The sequence below is a fragment of the Antrostomus carolinensis genome, unplaced genomic scaffold (assembly GCF_000700745.2).
Source record: "Antrostomus carolinensis isolate BGI_N321 unplaced genomic scaffold, ASM70074v2 scaffold2308, whole genome shotgun sequence".
NCBI classification, from domain to species: Eukaryota; Metazoa; Chordata; class Aves; order Caprimulgiformes; family Caprimulgidae; genus Antrostomus; species Antrostomus carolinensis.
Genome location: NW_010332087.1, coordinates 72386 through 89579, shown reverse-complemented (window position 1 = coordinate 89579; position 17194 = coordinate 72386). Strand labels below are relative to the sequence as shown.

At 42.6% G+C, this 17194-nt stretch overlaps 1 protein-coding gene across 1 annotated transcript in view; it reads right to left on the bottom strand.

The window, feature by feature from the left end:
* LOC104529146 (tyrosine-protein kinase Fyn) overlaps positions 1–17194 on the bottom strand; it is a 79107-nt gene that overhangs the window by 50426 nt on the left and 11487 nt on the right. Inside the window, exon 2 of the mRNA XM_010173358.2 lies at positions 3866–4000. The gene's annotated coding sequence lies outside the window, so the exon portion shown is untranslated. The remainder of the gene's footprint in view (positions 1–3865; positions 4001–17194) is intronic.

The window sequence follows — 17194 nt, the reverse complement described above, 5'->3', positions numbered from 1 at the left end:
CAGCAAACAGCTAGAGGGCCCTTCCACATTGATCAAAATACCTAAGTATCACTAAGCATATGATCTCTTTTTAAGCTTTATGTCCACATCTGAGGGCAAGTAGAAGAAAGAATTTGATTTCATCATAAACCCAAGGTCATTACAGATACTGCTCAGGGAATGATCTGCAAGGGATGCTCATGTGTGGTGACTCTAAGCTACAGGTCCAGAACCTGCTCCTTTAGCTTAATCTCCTCAGTGCAGCTATAGGAGGTCCTACTTTAATCCTTCATGGCCTAAGCAGAAAATCATATTGAAATAATGGACTAAATGTGGATATTTAAGTTAGGTGTCATGGAAGAAAATCCTTTCTATTGGCAAGGACAGCAAAATAACCTGGAACAGGCTGCCTAAGGCAATGTGAAGGCTAGACAAGTATCTGCCAGGCGTGGCACTGTCTCTGGTCAGGAGGATAGGTGAGCCTCAGTTCAGTTTTCTGTTACTCAATGAGTGACAAAAACAGCAGATGCAAACACTTTTTAATAGCCCCTCCCCTCAAGCCAGAGGATGTGTGATTTCTTTATTTCTTTCACATCCTCTTTTATTCTTTCTCAAGGTTCATATGCTTAGGAGAAGAAACTGTCCTTTCAATCAGGCCTGTGAATGAAGATACATTTGCAGAGCTGTAAAAACACACCTGAAGATCCTGTTAGTCGCACAGAACAAAATGTGGATGTTTGCCCAGGTGGACATTTGCTCAGCCCAGCACATAGGACTATCTACAACAGTGATCCAGGGAGCGCTGAGGCCTATAAATCATCAGGTGGTCCACAAGCCCATAGCACATGTATGACCAAGCAAATGCACATCCACTGGACACTGCAGCAACACTTTGCCGGTGGTGCTTGAACTGCCCTCGCACTGCCTGCACACCCTCCCGGCTTTGACTGGTTCTCTGAGAATAAGCAGCAGAAAAGCACTGGCCCAAAGCTCCCCTGAGGATGGCTCCATCCATCCTCATCAGGAGAATGAAAAGAGCAGTGCGTGAGGGAGAGGCAGAGAACAGAGGTTTCTCTGTTTCTTTGTATTTAAGACACAAAGGGAAGTGCAGGACTGGATGGTAATCTGGGACAGACAGCCACGGTTTCACAGGAGGTGACTGTTTTGTGATACCCCTTGTGGACTACACAACTGTCGACAATTCAGGAGACCTGGAGATCCTGTCTGGACTTCCTCCCTGTTCCCTAGCACAGAAAGACAAAACAGCAACTGAAGACTGCCGAAGTTAACAACCAGGTGAACAGTGTAGGGGACAGACGTCAGATTTGTGGATTGTGTTGTTAAGAGAAAGTGACCTCTTGATAGGGAACGAATGCCTGCTCTGTCAGCCAGGCTGGCTAGGTGAGTCTGATTAAGTAAGCAACCAAAAGCATGTCCAGTACAAAACTATGATATCAAGAACAACAATAACCAAAGCAGAGGTTGTGAGATGACCCTTTTCAGTTGTAATTCTATGTTAATTACAAGCATCTGAAATAATGGATAAACTCTCTGCCTGCAGAATAGCAATGCAAAATAATACTTCAGAAAAGTAGTAGCTAGATTTAGATTATTAGAATATTAAAAAAACCCTACTTGTAGCAAATTCAAGAAGTCCAAATGGAAGAGGGGAGTTAACAGGCCCTGTATGTCACAAATGACGTCTGTCTGAGCTACTGACAACTTGGAAGTAAGTAATCATGCATATGTATCAATCAAGATACATCCGAGATGGGGTATTAGTTGGTATCTGTTGCAGACCATTGGAATCACTGCAGAGCACAAGATGACTGGTTTCTTCAATACCTATATACAACAACTATAAAAACAACCCCTTTTATATTGAATGGCCTCAGGGCCATTCAATATGAACAACTTATGCTGTTCATGTTTCATGTCTCACTAGAACATGACTGTACTTTCCAAAAGGCTATGAATGACAAGTTACTAACTTCCAACGTAAAGGGAAGATGAGCCTTCCAAAGCCTGCGACCTAAAGCTCTTGTCAATTAGCTAAATGAGTCATATACAATATACATAATACAATATCATACAATACTCTCCTTGCACCATCAAAGGGAATGGAGAATTCAGAAGCAGTTCACAGCATCATGACAACAACGTGAAGACCTTGTGGGATGTAGCTAAACTCCACCACATACACCTAAACCCTACAGTGGTCACCCTGCCACGTCATATGCAGCAGGACCTGTTGACTTGCTCCCTGTCCAGCCAGGGACAGCCACAGGCAGGAGCTGCAGTGCCCACAACTTACCACTGGTCCTACGTTGTAGCTACTGCTGCCCATGACTCATACATGGTTTAGCAGAGGAGCCAGACAACCCCTGCTTTAGACCTCCATAGGAAGGAAACGATCACAAACCAGAGAGTTACCGGTTTAGACTGCAAAGGACCAACACTTTCTGTGCAAATAACTAACATTGTCTGCAATCAAATCTAGACTAGTAAAATTTTATGCAAAATATGAACATATGCTCTTCATAGATACATAAATTGAAATCACAGTGCATGCTTTCTGGGAGGCAATTTCACAAAGCTATAGCAAACAGGAGTTAAATCAGGCTGAAGACAGAACGTATGGAAAGTTGCAGACATCTGTGAATGGTTTAAGGTATTTCCTACAATGTTACAGCCATGAAAAGAAGACTGGGCTAGATAAAAATAACACACAACGAAAAAACCCAACAGCTGGGTTTACCAGGGAAGTGAAAAAACATATGAAGTGTTATATACAAAACCAACACATGAAGGGGGAAAGGGGAAAAGATAATATTGAGTAAAAATAGCTAAAATAAAGGTTATATAGAGGAAGCAAGAAGATATCAGGAAAAAAATTAAGACAGATAGAATCAGATAAGTTATTTTTTATTTTCTAAGCAGACTATGAAAGAAGAATCCTCAACAATAAAAGTGGTAGAATCATTCATAACAATACAACAGCAGTAGAAGTTATTCAATAAATATTTCTGATTAGCACACAGATAAAAGGTCAGGGATGAGAGGGGATGTTAAGCAGCAGATACACAAATCTAGGTGTTTCAGATTATTTGCTAAAAGAAATCTGGCTCAGAAGGTTTTAGAGACCTAGCCTTGGAGCTGCTACTACTGCATCTAAAGTGGTTCTGAGCCCCTGGGGAAGGACCATGGGTAGGAGGAAGGGCTGCATGTTGGGCCACTGTTTAATAACGGTATAAAGAAGGGAATCAACTTGGCTTTAAGGAAAACAGATCCTGTCAAACTAATCTGATGTAATTTCTTGCAAAAATTACAAGTTCACTTGATGACGGCAGCTTTGTTGACAGTATTACAAGTCTAAGTCAAGTGACTTGTTCTGTAGAACATCATCCTGAAGAAATTGAATGCTTTGAAGCCTGTATGGAGTGTGCTCCATCTGTACATGGAAAGCAGGACTCCATAGATGGGGAGTACCATATAAGGTCAGGCAAAAACCTCAAAATATTTGTACTGAAATAACTTCTGAGTCCACAATCATATTAAATGTATTTAAAAGTTGATAAATGAAGGAAGCCGAAGTGTAACTGTAAATGGGAAACTACTTATTAGCAAACGAATGGGTTCTTTTTAGGTTCCCACAGGTATTGGTGATCATCCCTTTACTATTTAATAACCTTCTCAGTGACCTGGATTAAAGTTAAGTCATTATGGTTAGATACGAGACTGGGGACAGCAAAAAACAAGCCATGAAAGGACAGGCCTGACACAGAGCAATTGGGGTCTGTAGAAATATGGGAGAAACCAGTTTAGGTGTCAATATGGCCAGGTGCAGAATCCCCTTACTAGACTAAAGAATACAGGCCATACTTACAGGATGAGAGGGAGAGAGAGGACTCTATCCTCCAAAGCAGAGACTGAATATGAGACCAGGGGTCCTGGGAGGCAATCAGCTCAACATGAATTCCCCACGCAAGCCTGTGGCCAAAACGGCTAATGCGAGCCTCAGCTGTACAAAGAAATGAAAATCAAAAGATGAGTAGGTAGGTTACAGTGACGCTGTATTTGGCTCTCATTCCTCTGCTCTGTGAATAATGTATCAAGTTCTGCTGCACCATTTTTCAAATAAAGTGTTGGAAAAACTGTAAGCGTGTTTAGGGAGAGAGATTGAAGAACGGAAAACACTGGGTAGCAGAAGGCTTTGTTATACACAAAAAGCTCAAAGGGAATTTTGTTATTTTGTTCACAGTACAGGAATATTCATATGAGGAATAAAGTTGATAACAGTGGGTTCTAATGTAGCAACAGTGGAAAACTCATTTGGAACTGGAAACTAATCCAATTCAGACTGTGAACAGGCAATTTTGTTTTGCTTTTTCAGCAATGATCTGTTATGGGCAATTAACCAGTAATTAATCCTTCGTACCACAGGTTGTGATGTATTGTCCATCTCTGCAAAGCTCTGAAAATAACCATACTTGATTTAAAAAGGACGCACACCCATGCAGCTTGGGTTATTAGGCATGAAGAGATCCTTCAGGTAAGATCTACTGCCTGCATAAACTGGAGGTCAGGTGAGTGGTCGCTGCATCAGACAGTGCTTTGTGTTCCCATTAAGAAATGCTCGCTCCGCTCTCAGGGTAGCAAACTCGGCAGCCTTCCTGCTCATGGCCTACAAAACACCTCCGGGGGAAACCCCAACCCTTTGGGGCTGATTTGGGTTGAGGTGCTATCTAAGTACGGACGACACCCAACTGTCCACCTTCTGTAGGATCTGCAGGCAGCTGTCTCTGAACTCCTGGTGCCTGGGTTCATAAAAAACCTCACAGTAAAAAGCTCCTCACACTGAGATGCCACGGAAACAACTTTTAGGAAACAGATGGGGTTATTACAGCTTTTTCACTGAGAAAGTAACTGTGACTTCTTGCTTCAGCAAGTCGCTTCATCTGCTGCCTGCTACTGGGATCTTGCCCCAGGGATCTGCCTGGGATCCCATCCTAGGATCCCCCAGCCACAGAAGGTGACCTCAGAGAATTAGGCTGAGGGAAGAAGGAGTCCTCCACACCTCACAGATAATTCCTCTCCCAAATTCACTCTTTCAGGACGAACTAGCTAGTTTCTTCAGGAAAGTAGGTTAGTGTCTTTAGGTGAGGTGAGTGGATGTGAGCACCAATCCCACAGGCACCTCCCAGCTCACTCAGAACATCCCATCCACACGTCTTCTCCTTCATCCTGCTGAGGGAAGTGGGTGCTGCCAAGGAAGCTTTTGGCTCTGCGTCCTGAGGCTGGGGTCTGGAAGGTGGGCTCCTAAGGACCATGTGCTTAGTGAGGGGCCTTGGCTACAGAATTTGCTTCATCCCAGGGTCTGCTAATATTTAAATGTTTGGTGGTTTTTAAGGACTCAGTGCAAGCTTTTGTCCATGCTGTCTGTTTTAACCTGGGCCTTTGGCCAGAAAGCATTAATCCCGTCAATGTGCAGGAGTGGGGAAGGCTGGGGAGTGTTTGATTTGTGCCAGTCGCTGGCATCAGCTTATTTTAAGCTGCTGGAATGAACCCACTTATGACCGAATGCTGCAATGTAAATTCTGCAAATAAAACAGATAAAATAATCTCAATTACTTGAGCTCAGTGTTGGTTTGCATATGACACTCCAGAGATTTAGAAGGTATTATATCATATAAAAATTGAATTATATTTAATTGAAGACTCTACAGATATTTTTCTGTTCAACAGGTGGGAAAAAAATGTGTTTTTCAAACTTTCAGTCACTTCCAGTAAGCGATGCCTGCACACAGCATACATAGGATAGTAAAATCTCAGTGTTATGTTCCAAACATAATAGAAACATCCCATCTTAAGTAAACTATTGCAGTACAAAACATCTGCAGAGTGAACTAAAGCAATAAATCTTGTCAAAAATTTAAGGGAGGAAAAAGGCCTGTCCAAGTGTGGTGCGTGTGTGTGTGTGTGTGTGTGTGTACATATATATATATATATGTGCACATACATTCACACACATGCTGCCACATGGTCTCTGCTACACCTAGTATTCCTATCAACAGATCTCAAGCCTCAAAACTGTGATTGGCAACTCTTTATTCTCTAAAAACAGCAAAAGTTTTGAGAAAGCTGATCAAGAGCAAGGTTTCAGAGATACTAACAGAAGATGAATTAGAGCCTGCTAAAGTACAGTTTGAATTGTATATTTGCATATCTTAATACTTTCTGTCCTCCTGGATGTATTTTTCTCTGTCTTCCTCTGGCACAACCCCAGCTACATCCTACAGCATTAGGATGTTCTGTTAAGCACATGTGCAACGGTGTATTTAAGCCTTGTAAAGGCTTTTTAATGGTCAAAAGATGTACCATTACAAAGGTCTCACAGGTTAGACTCCACGAATTTATTTTTACAGGTGAAGTAACTTTGATAATCTTTCTAGATGTAAATGCATAGAAACTACATAGAAGGAAACAGCTTGAATATAAGGATTTAAAAAAATCTTTTTGAAATATTAAGAAATAAGTCAGATGCTAGGCTTGTCCTTTTACTCCAGACACACAGAGAAAAAAATAAATGGGAGAATGTGAGACTAACCATCCCATCTGCCTTTGTAAGTTGCCCAGACCAGACGCAGAAATGCTATGGAAGTTAATGCAATGAACCCCAGAAGTGTCACTTTCACAAATCTCAAGAGGCATCCTTGACCTGAGGCTGGCTGCAGTTTCTGCCCCAATTCCAGTTTAATGTATTCCAGTTTGACCCTCAAGCGACAGTGCTGTTGGAGAACACGCTAAGAAACGAATGCAGGCAATCACTTTGACATAATTCCTTTGGACGCAGGGAGATCGAATGTGCTGATGTCAACAGAGACCAGAAGAGAGTTTTACCCAGTCTCCTTTCCTCACTGAAGAAAACCATAAAAGAAAACAAAGCACAATGCAAAGCCTAGCCAAACACATGCCCACCTCTCAGCAGTAAAACTAATACATGATGTCTATGAAAGGAATAACCAACACAAATGCTTCTAAAGTATCATTTGGATGTATGCACACCATTTCATTTATAGTTTAAATTTACATGACTTGTATATATAATTGACTCTTTGCACATAACATGCATGAAACGTGTCCAGTTCTGGAGCTCCCAACACAAGAAAGACATGGACCTGTTAGAACGAGTCCAGAGGAGGCCACGAGGATGATCCAAAGGCTGGAGCACCTCTCCTATGAGGACAGGCTGATAGAGCTGGGGCTGTTCAGCCTGGAGAAGGATCCAGGGAGACCTTATAGCGGTCTTCCAGTACCTGAAGGGGCCTACAAGAAAGCTGGGGAGGGACTTTTTACAAGGGCAGGGGGTGATAGAACAAGGGGTAATGGCTTTAAACTGGGATAGGGTAGGTTTAGGTTAGATATTAGGAATAAATTATTCACTGTAAGGGCGGTCAGACACTGGAACAGGTTGCCCAGAGAAGTTGTGGGTGCCACATCCCTGGAAGTGTTTAAGGCCAGGTTGGATGAGGCTTTGAGCAACCTGGTCTAGTGGAAGGTGTCCCTGCTGATGGCAGGGGGGTTGGAACTAGAGGATCTTTAGCGTCCCTTCCAACCTGAACCGTTCTGTGATTCTATGAAACATCTGTTCCACAGAAGATATTAATCTAAAGCTCCAGACACAGTGTAATTCAGTCCTTTATGGCCACAGTACATTCAAAAGAGTTACTAGCATACTTCCCTCACCTTAAAACAAACTGCTCTTCTTCTCTTTCTCCCATTCTTCTAAAATTTAGGGGACTATATAGATCTGCTTTCAATATGATTGACAGGATGAAACCTTCCTGCTCTGCCACTGATTTAGCTTAATTCCAAGCTTAGCAACTTTGAGGCTGCATAGTTCGATGTCAGAGAACACTGAGGCAACACTGATTTTTCTGCACAGGGCTGGCAAGAATAGAAACTGGGGATATTTTTTCCAAGGGAAAGATGAATTGTGGTAGAAAACCAGGTCAAGGAAGCCACGATTACTATCATGAGAATAAAAGATTAAGTGAAAGATTTTCTTCTCTACCTGGTCGCTGTTGCTCCTGAAATAACTTACGTATAAAAGGAAAAGATTAAAAAACACACACATTAATGGTACAGTTTTTCAGAACTCATAAGGGAAAATACCAGAGTTGAACATGGCTCATCCCTCAACTTTATACTATGAAAACAGAACAAAAAAACAGATCTCAAGCTCATTCCATCCTTCCTCTTTTACCTCCTTTCCTAAGACAGGCTTCTGCCCCTGCTACTTGCAATTTTTCTTTCCTTCCATTCCTCCAGCTCCACATCAGTCCAGGCAGACAGATTGTCTGCAATGGTATAACGGAAAAACCAGATGAGATCCTCAAGACTTCCCCTTTCTGTGTGCCTAGAGTGCTTCAAAGAAGAGAAAGTTTTGTGAAGAAATGGATTCTCACTTCCCTTTTCTGCAGCTACTTGTGTGGGTCATTATATCACAATAAAAGTCCACATGTGCTATCTGACCACAATGAAGAGACAGATAAAAATTGCCATTTTGAATGTGCATAATAAGCATGATCTCTGAAAGAAGAGTGATCATATGCTACAGCCACTGGAACTACTTGATCTAGAACACCAACCCCCCCCTACACAAAAGAAAAACAGACTTTTGTCCTTCATCTACCATCCTTTATGTGACCTGCTCTCAGAATGTGGCCACAAAGTGTGGTCCACAGTTTGGCTGATCATCAGAGGCTGCAGGATCTTTTCAGCTATGTTGGGACCTGTGTAAATGTTGTGATGTTCAGGGAATAAGGGTTTTAAGATCACCAGTCATCAGGAATTATCAAACACTTTAGTCCCTGGAGCATGTGGTGACCTGCTCCTTGTGTAACCACCCAGAAAAAAAACTTTGGAATCATTGCTCTAGAGAGTCAGAGGACAAAGGCTGATCAAATATACAATTAAATGTCCTAAGGAATTCCTTTAGTTTCTCATGCTGTCATGTTACATTTTTAAAGCATTTGTTAAGATGCAAAAGTATGGTTGAAACATTTTTCTAGTATGAGGAATGAGAAGGCTTTAACCAAAATAAGTTTACTACCTACCTTGACTCCTGTAAGGTCTTTGACAGGGTCTCATACAACATCCTTGTCTCTGAATCAGAGAGATATTGATTTGATGGATGGACTATTTGATGGATAAGGAGTTGGCTGGATGGTGACATCCAAAGAGTTGCAATCAATGGCTCAATGTCCAAATTGAGATCAGCAAAAAGTGGTGTCCCTCAGGGGTCTGTATTGGGCCTGCTAATGTTCAATATCTTTATTAATGGGATTGAGTGCACCCTCAGCAAGTTTGCAGATAACACCAAGCTGAGTGGTGCAGCTGATACTTGAGGGAACGGATGCCATCCAGGGGAACTTTGACAGGCTTGAGGAGTGAGTTCCTGTGAACCTCATGAAGTTCACCAAGGCCAAGTGCAAGGTCCTGCTCCTGGGTCAGGGCAATCACCAGTATCTGTACAGACTGGCTGATGGAGGAATTTGGAACAGCCCTGCAGAGAAGGACCTGGGGACAATGGTGGATGAAAAATTGGACATGAGCTGTCAATGTACACTCATAGCCCAGAAAGACAGTCCTGGATTTCATAGAAAGAAGTGTGGCCAGCAGGTTGAGGGAGGTGATTCTCCTCCTCTACTCTGTTCTCGCGAGATCCCATCTGGCATACTGCATCAAGTTCTGGGGTCCCCAGTACAAGATCTTGGACCTGTTAGAGCAGGTCTAGAAGAGTGCCATGAAATTATCAGAGGGATGGAACACCTCTTCTATGAAGAAAGGTTGAGAGAGCTGGGGTTGTTCAGCCTGGAGAAGAGAAGGCTCCAGGGAGACCCTATTGAAGTCTTTCAATATATAAAGGGGGCTTACAAGAAAGACAGAGAGAGAATTTTACCAGGGCCTGTAGTGACAGGGCAAGGGGCAATGGTTTTAAACTGAAAGAGGGTGGGTTTGGATTGGACATAGAAAGAATTTCTTTTATCATGAAGGTGGTGAAACATTGGAACAGGTTGCCCAAAGAAGCTGTGGATGCCTCATAATTGTAAATGTTTAATGTCAGGTTGGACGGGGCTTTGAGTAACCTGGTCTAGTGGAAGATGTCCCTTTCCAGGGCAGGGGTGTTGGACTAGATGATCTTTAAAAGTCCTTCCAACCCTTCCAACCATTCTATGATTGCTGATTCTGTATTAAATTGGATTCTCACCTCTGTTGCTGCTATCACAGTACAGTGACAGTGCAGTTAGCACAGCTGGGACCTAATGGTGCTGTAAGACAGTTAGTGGAATAGGATTATGAACTATTATTACTGAGATAAATAAAGCACCTACACTCTAGGATTAAGGCACATGAAAAAGAGAGGATAAGATATCCACACGATTTTGTCTAAATGCATAGATGACACAAAACAAAAAGTGAGAGCAAAATGCACCTGTGTCTTTACACTGCCATTTGTATGAAGAGTCAAAGTTTATTATTTCTTCCATACTGCAAAGCTACAGTTGTTATGACAATCACAGCGGTTATTATGTAGTTCACGTTCGCTATCTTTTCAGAGCATGAGAGATCCGATCATCTGCAGGCTTTGAACATTTCCCTCTAACCATGCTTGTCTAATATGACTCCAGTTTTCAGTGACAGCAGGTTATCGGTTGTTTGGCTACTGCAGGCGGTTACAATATTTTTACAACAGGAAATGTGTATTCCATACGTAAGAAGACTACAAGAAATAATGCAGGAAAGGAAAGTGATCTAATTTCTATTTTGCTTCCTTCCTTCTGCAGTGTGCTGCATTGTGATGTTTGTTCCAAAACACAGTTATTAGTTCAAGGCCAAGATTTTATTTACCCTGATCCTACAAAACAAGCCTGCAGCTAAACTGCAGTTCAAACACCTCAAGCTGTTGTACTGCATCTACATTTGTGTAAGTGCTTTAGGTAAGTGGGCTTAAAATGTATCTTTCAAGGTTATCGAGCCCGCTTTATCCACAGCTAGTAATTTTTGTCAATGCCACAGCTTTAAAAACTCCTGTGAATTAAGAACATTTCCCAAAGATGCAAACAGTAGGTCAAGCAGGAATAATCAGTTTTGAAGGGTCTTTGTTGTAGTCCTGGAATCTCAGTATTGCAGACTGTAAGAAAATGGCTATTGTGCTGCATTTAGGGAAGCAGCACAACGGCTTCATGGAGTGCCGCATCCATCCATGGAAGCTGCCCAGCTACCTCTGCTGAACAAAGAAACCTGACTGACGGCTGTGCTTCACTTCCCTGCTCTTGCAGAACTAGTTTTTAATTTAGGAAGTCCGAGGTAGCTTTTTAGGAGGAAACTTTGAAGCATTTTCTTATACTTATCCCATTTATTACTGTGACCGACAATACAAGTATATAATAAAATATAAATGGCCACATGCAACTGCCTCCTGTCTGCAAGCTAAAAGCTGGCAAGAGACCCTATACCGCTTTGGGGCCAAATCTGCATCAGGCAGGTTGGTGAATTTGGGGAGTTCTGAGCACCAGCAGATTCGCAAGCTGTCCGATCAGGGCTGACTGCTCATTGCCGGAGTTCTTGGGAAGGAATAAACAGGTCAGGAAAAGGACAGTACTCTGAACTGGATTGCATAGCTGTAGAAATAACATTGAGGGTTGATTTGTTCTCTATCTTCCATGCTGCTCTAGCACAAAAGATAGAGAATTGTTAAAAAACATTAAACCTTTAAAATCCTCCCCACTTTATACTGTATTTTTGCTGAGCTGAGAGCACTAAATCTTTCATACTTAGGAGTTAGAGAGGTAGGGGAGTTAAAAATGTAAATAAAATCAAAGGAAAGTTCGAAAAGTTATGTTTGTTTTGTTTATGATGCGAGTAGTGTACTCTTCTAGCAAGGCAATAATGACTCTGAAATGCAGAAGATTTCCCTAAGGCTAGGCTGCAGCTTCTGCTTTTTCTTTGCATTTAGGTACTTAACCATCTTCAGTGAAGATTTTCTTGAGCGTGAAGAATGAGGCTACATGTTTTCTTTTGTGTATATATTTTTCAGAGCAGTTTTTCAAATGCCAGGAGCATAAATGTAAGTGAAAGAAAACAGTCCCAAATTTGGGAGCTTCCCAGCACTACTTTTTGTATGCTAGTGCCTTTGTTTTCTTGCAAGTTCAGCATTTCTTTAGCGTCAGCACCCTGGATTCCCCCTGCCCCCAACAAGTGATACATATTAGTACATCTGTTTTCTCTATAAAGTCTTTTTGCATTCTTTGCAGGGCACAGGAAGGATGTGGGCTCCTTTTCACATTCAAATGAGGCAAATTAGCCTTTGCCTGGTTCCTACAGTATAATGCTTATTTTACATTTAAGCGTGAGAAAAGGGGAGGAAATAAAAACCAAGGCGTTAGGTGGGTTACGTGTTTCATTTTGGTGGAAGCCTCATTTAGCCTTCTTTTGCGAACTGCTTTCCACAGGACATAATTTCAGGATGAAGTTCACAAGTTTAATCATATAAAGTATCTGAGTAGTTTGCACAAAGAAAGAGCAGCCACAGATATGTTAAACATGAGAAAAGGCTGACGTTGCCAGCCTGAATCAGCAGGGCTCAAGCAATCCAGGAGACACCTGGAGAGCATTGACACAGGTGACCAAAGGTGATAATGGGAAATGCTGTGTCGGACCTTACACATAGAAACAAGGATCAGGGGATGTGCAGGTCAGGGGCAGCATGGGCTGCACTGACCATGAGATAGACGGCGGATGCTCTTTCTTCCAAAAAGCCAGATCACAACCCTGGACTTGAGAGCAGACTTTGGCCTCTTCAGGAATCTGCTTAGAAGAATCCTGTGGGATACAGTCCTAAAGAAAAAAGGGGTCCAGGACAGCTAGTCGATTTTCAAAGATCACCTCCTATGAGCTCCAGAATGGTCCATCTCAATATGCAGGGAGTCAAGCACAGAGGCTCACATGGATGAACAAGGAGCTCCTGACTAAACTATAAAATGAAAGTGTACAAGAGATGGAAGCAGGATCAGACAGTGTTAGGAAAGCCAAAGTCCACCTAGAGGTTTGACTCAGTGAGTCAAAAGCAGCAAGAAGGTTTTTCACAGGTATATCAGCAGCAAAAGATGACTAGGGAAAATGTGGGCACTGATGCTGAATGGGGCATTAGTAGTGTGCCCCTGAAGTCAAAACTGGGGCCAATACTATTTAACCTCTTAATAAATGATCTATATGATTGCAGATAGTGCATTCTTAGAAGGTTTGGGAGGAGTAGTTGATATCCCAGATGGTTTTGCTGCCATTCACTGGTGCTTTGACAGGATGGAGAAATGAGGTAACAGGAACTTTATGAAGTTCAACAAAGGGAAATGTGAAGTCCTGCACTTGGGGAGGAATAACCCCACACTGCAGAGTACACATTAAGGGCTGACCAGCTAGAAAGCAGCTCTGCAGGAGAAAATGTGGGTTTCCCAGTGGACATGAACATCAGACAACAAGTCTCCCTTATGGCAAAGAAGGCCATCAGTGTCCTGGCCGGCATTAGAAACAGTAATTCCAGCAGGATGAGGGAGGTGCTCTTTACAAAGCACTGGTTAGACACATCTGGAGTCCTAGATCCAGTTTGGGGATCCCTGAAATCTTGAGGCTCCCCAGTAGAGAAGAGACATGGACGTATTCAAGTGGGTCCAGCAAAGAGCCACAAAGATGGTTAAAAGTTTGGAGCATCTGTCCTATGAGGAAAGCCTCAGAGAGCTGGGACTGTTCAGCATGGAGAAGGGAAGGCTCAGGGTGATCTTATTAATGTGTATAAACACCTGATGGGATGCAGCAAAGATGACAAAGCAAAATGTCTCAGTGGTGCTCAGTGACAGGACAAGAGGCAGTGGGCACAAATTAAAACACAGGAAATGCCATTTAAACATAAGAAAAAACCCCTTTTTTACTGTGAGTGTTGAACATTGGAATAGATCGCCCAGAGGGGCTATGGAGTCTCCATTGACGAAGAAACTCAAACCTAACTGGATATGGCTCTGAAATACCAACTTAAAAATGACCCTGCTTTGAGCAGGGGGGTTGGACAAGATGATCTCCAGAGGCTGTTTCTAACTGCAGTGATTTGTGATTCTGTCAGGTCATACTTAGACGTGCTGCACTGATTAATGTCACAGAATCACAGAATCCATAGCATTTTTAATCCATAATTTCCATTGTAATCTGCTAAAATAATGAGATTTGTTATTCCTGTCAAATGCTGTTTCTGAAGAAAAAGCTGTGGTGAGGCCGCACCTTGAATACTGTGTCCAGTTTTGGGCCCCTCATTACAAGAAGGACATTGAGGCACTGGAGTGTGTCCAGAGAAGGGCAACAAAGCTGGTGAAGGGGCTGGAGAACAAACCTTACGAGGAGCAGCTGAGGGAACTGAGCTTGTTTAGTCTGGAGGAGGCTGAGGGGAGACCTTACCACTGTCTACAACTACCTGAAAGGAGGCTGTAGCGAGGCAGGTGTGTGTCTTCTTCCAGGTAACTAGTGACAGAACAAGAGGAAATGGCCTCAAGTTGTGCCAAGGGAGGTACAGGTTGGATATCAGGAAAAATTTCTTCACTTGAAAGGGGTCTCAGGCACTGGAATGGGCTACCTAGGGAAGTGGTGGAGTCACCATCCCTGGAGGTGTTTAAAAGATGGCTCGATGGGGTGCTCAGAGATATGGTTTAGTAGTGGACAGGTACAGTTGGACCTGATGATCTCAAAGGTCTGTTCCAACCAAATGATCCTATGATTCTAAGATACTGAGAGAGTGTGGGAGAGGGAAGAGAGAAAATCAGTTGTCACCACTTGCCAAGAGTAGATTAAGCACTCAATAGTTATACATCCATGTATGAATGACTCAAGGGAGTTTCATTTATTCCTTCTCTCCCACCTTATACTTTTTTCCTCCTGTCCTACAGCCCTTGTTCCCCTATTGTACTCAGTCACAACCCACCTACAGTGGACAATTTGGAGTGGTAAACAATTCTGGATTTTTCCCTTTCGCCATGGGACTTCATTTGAACTCCCTTTCCCAGACCTCAGAGCATGCCTGATTTCTGGGAGCAGAACAGAGAACAAGAATAGAGTTAATCTTTAGTGATGTGATAAAAATCACTCTCTCACACAGACAACTGTAACGGATTTCAAAAGAGCTGTTGTGCCAAGCACCTGGTAGCAAAACCTGAAATTGAAGCCAACCCACACCTTCCTGCTCATAGACACAGCTCACTCATCTTCTCCCCAGCACTCCCTCTTCCCTACTAATTCTACCTGGAACTAAAATGTAATGTGCTCACCACTGAGCACATTCTCACACCAAAATGCATTGTGCTTTGAAAGAGACCACTATTTCCATAACAAAAACGCAAGCATTGCTGCATTACAAGTGGGGGCATCTCATCTCTCTTTAAAAAAAAAAAAAAAAAATCATAGTTACTAAAAGCACATTAAGCAACTACACTGGAGAGATGGGATGGGAGAACAGGACACATGGAGATCTGATAGCTCTGGTGCAATCTAAGACACCAAGGAGCAGGCAGGTGAGCTGAGCAGCTGGGAAGGGAGGGGATGAGAGGGCAGCAGGAGATGTGGAAAGGGCTAGCAGCTTGCACTCTTAATGCCAGAGTGCCAGCTGGCAGCTACATGTTGCTGGTTGCGTGTGGGCTGTGAATATAACAGAAGAGAGGAGCCTTTAGGGGAGGAGCTGTCTGATAAATCATTAATGAATGAAAATATGAAGTAATCTGTCTGCCTAGGAGGCAGAATTGTCTAATAATGAGGATGGTGGACTAGGAAGCTGGAGATGAGGTTCCTGTCTCACCTACAAGATTGCTGGCACACCAGCTCCTTTTGCTGTGCATGAGAAGATACACCCACCTCCTTACATTGAAGGGCTGCTTTCTTAAAATCAACACGGAAACCCCATGATCTAGATCAAAACATGATAATAAAATTTACAGCACCCTTTGTAAAAACTGCACACTCTGCTCCTCTTTTGTCACAGGCAGTGCACAAAGAAACAATATCCCTTCTCAGAGACAGCTTTCACTAAAACAGGGGGTCTCTCAAAGCCATAATAAAACCTAGTATGACCTTTTGGCACTGCCAGTGGCATTTAATTTTAAAACGATTAACTACATATACAGTACCAATTACCCATGGGTATTTTTTAGCAATCAGACTATTGGTTGGAAATGTAAGGGTATGTCTTGTGTGTGGACAGGGACACTCTGCTTTCTCTGTGCTCTCTGAAATGGAGGGGAAAAAGCTTGAGAAATTATGCTGAAAGGTACATTTGTGTTTATGGGAATAGCTGCAGGGGCACCAGACAGAGGCAGTTGGAAAGCGATGAGGTTGTCAGGGGAAGGGGCAGGAGGTTAGCGTGGTTTGTTCTGCACAAAGACCTAGCAGGAGGTGTGTCATGCAGAACAAAATCAGTATGGACCCTGCATGAAAAAGTAATCGTTGGTTTTGTACAGTTCTCAGGTTTATTTAGAAAGGTCCTCACAAAGGTGATCCCCAGTTTGTGTGAAATCTTTAACTGTCCTCTCTTTCTTCTGTCTTAAAAATCCATGAATGTTCAGGGACTAAAACAGTTTTAAATAAACACCTAAGAAAGACATGGCACAAATCAAGGTGAATCCATCTAATGTTTGTGCATTTGTGGTATAACAGATACAAGTGCTTTATCAATCAGTGTACTTAAAAGAATGATTTTCCAGAGTGAACAATGCATAGATTGCAGCAGAAACCATAAATAGAAGACACATATGGCCATGACAGAGCCTATGTATATAGAAACTTAACCAAGCATCTGAACAGCTCTGTGGAGTTTAACTGCACACCTGTTTGCAGCGCTGAAGTCCAGTTTAATTATCCTGCCAAACGCCCCCGAGCCACAACAAGGTTATTACTCTTTACCAGAAGACCTGCTCAGGCAATTTTAAAGGAAATTGCCTGTGCCTAATCTAATTGCTAAGAAGTAGCTAAAATCAGACCTTAGACCTGGAAAGACCAAGAAAGAAGCAGGGAGCTCCAAGAGGTTCAAGGAGCTTCATGAGGCTGCTCCTTTAAACCGCAGCTGCGGTGATTTGAGCATGAGCTCCCCAGTGAGGCTTCCAGAGTCAGACACTGTTTTCCA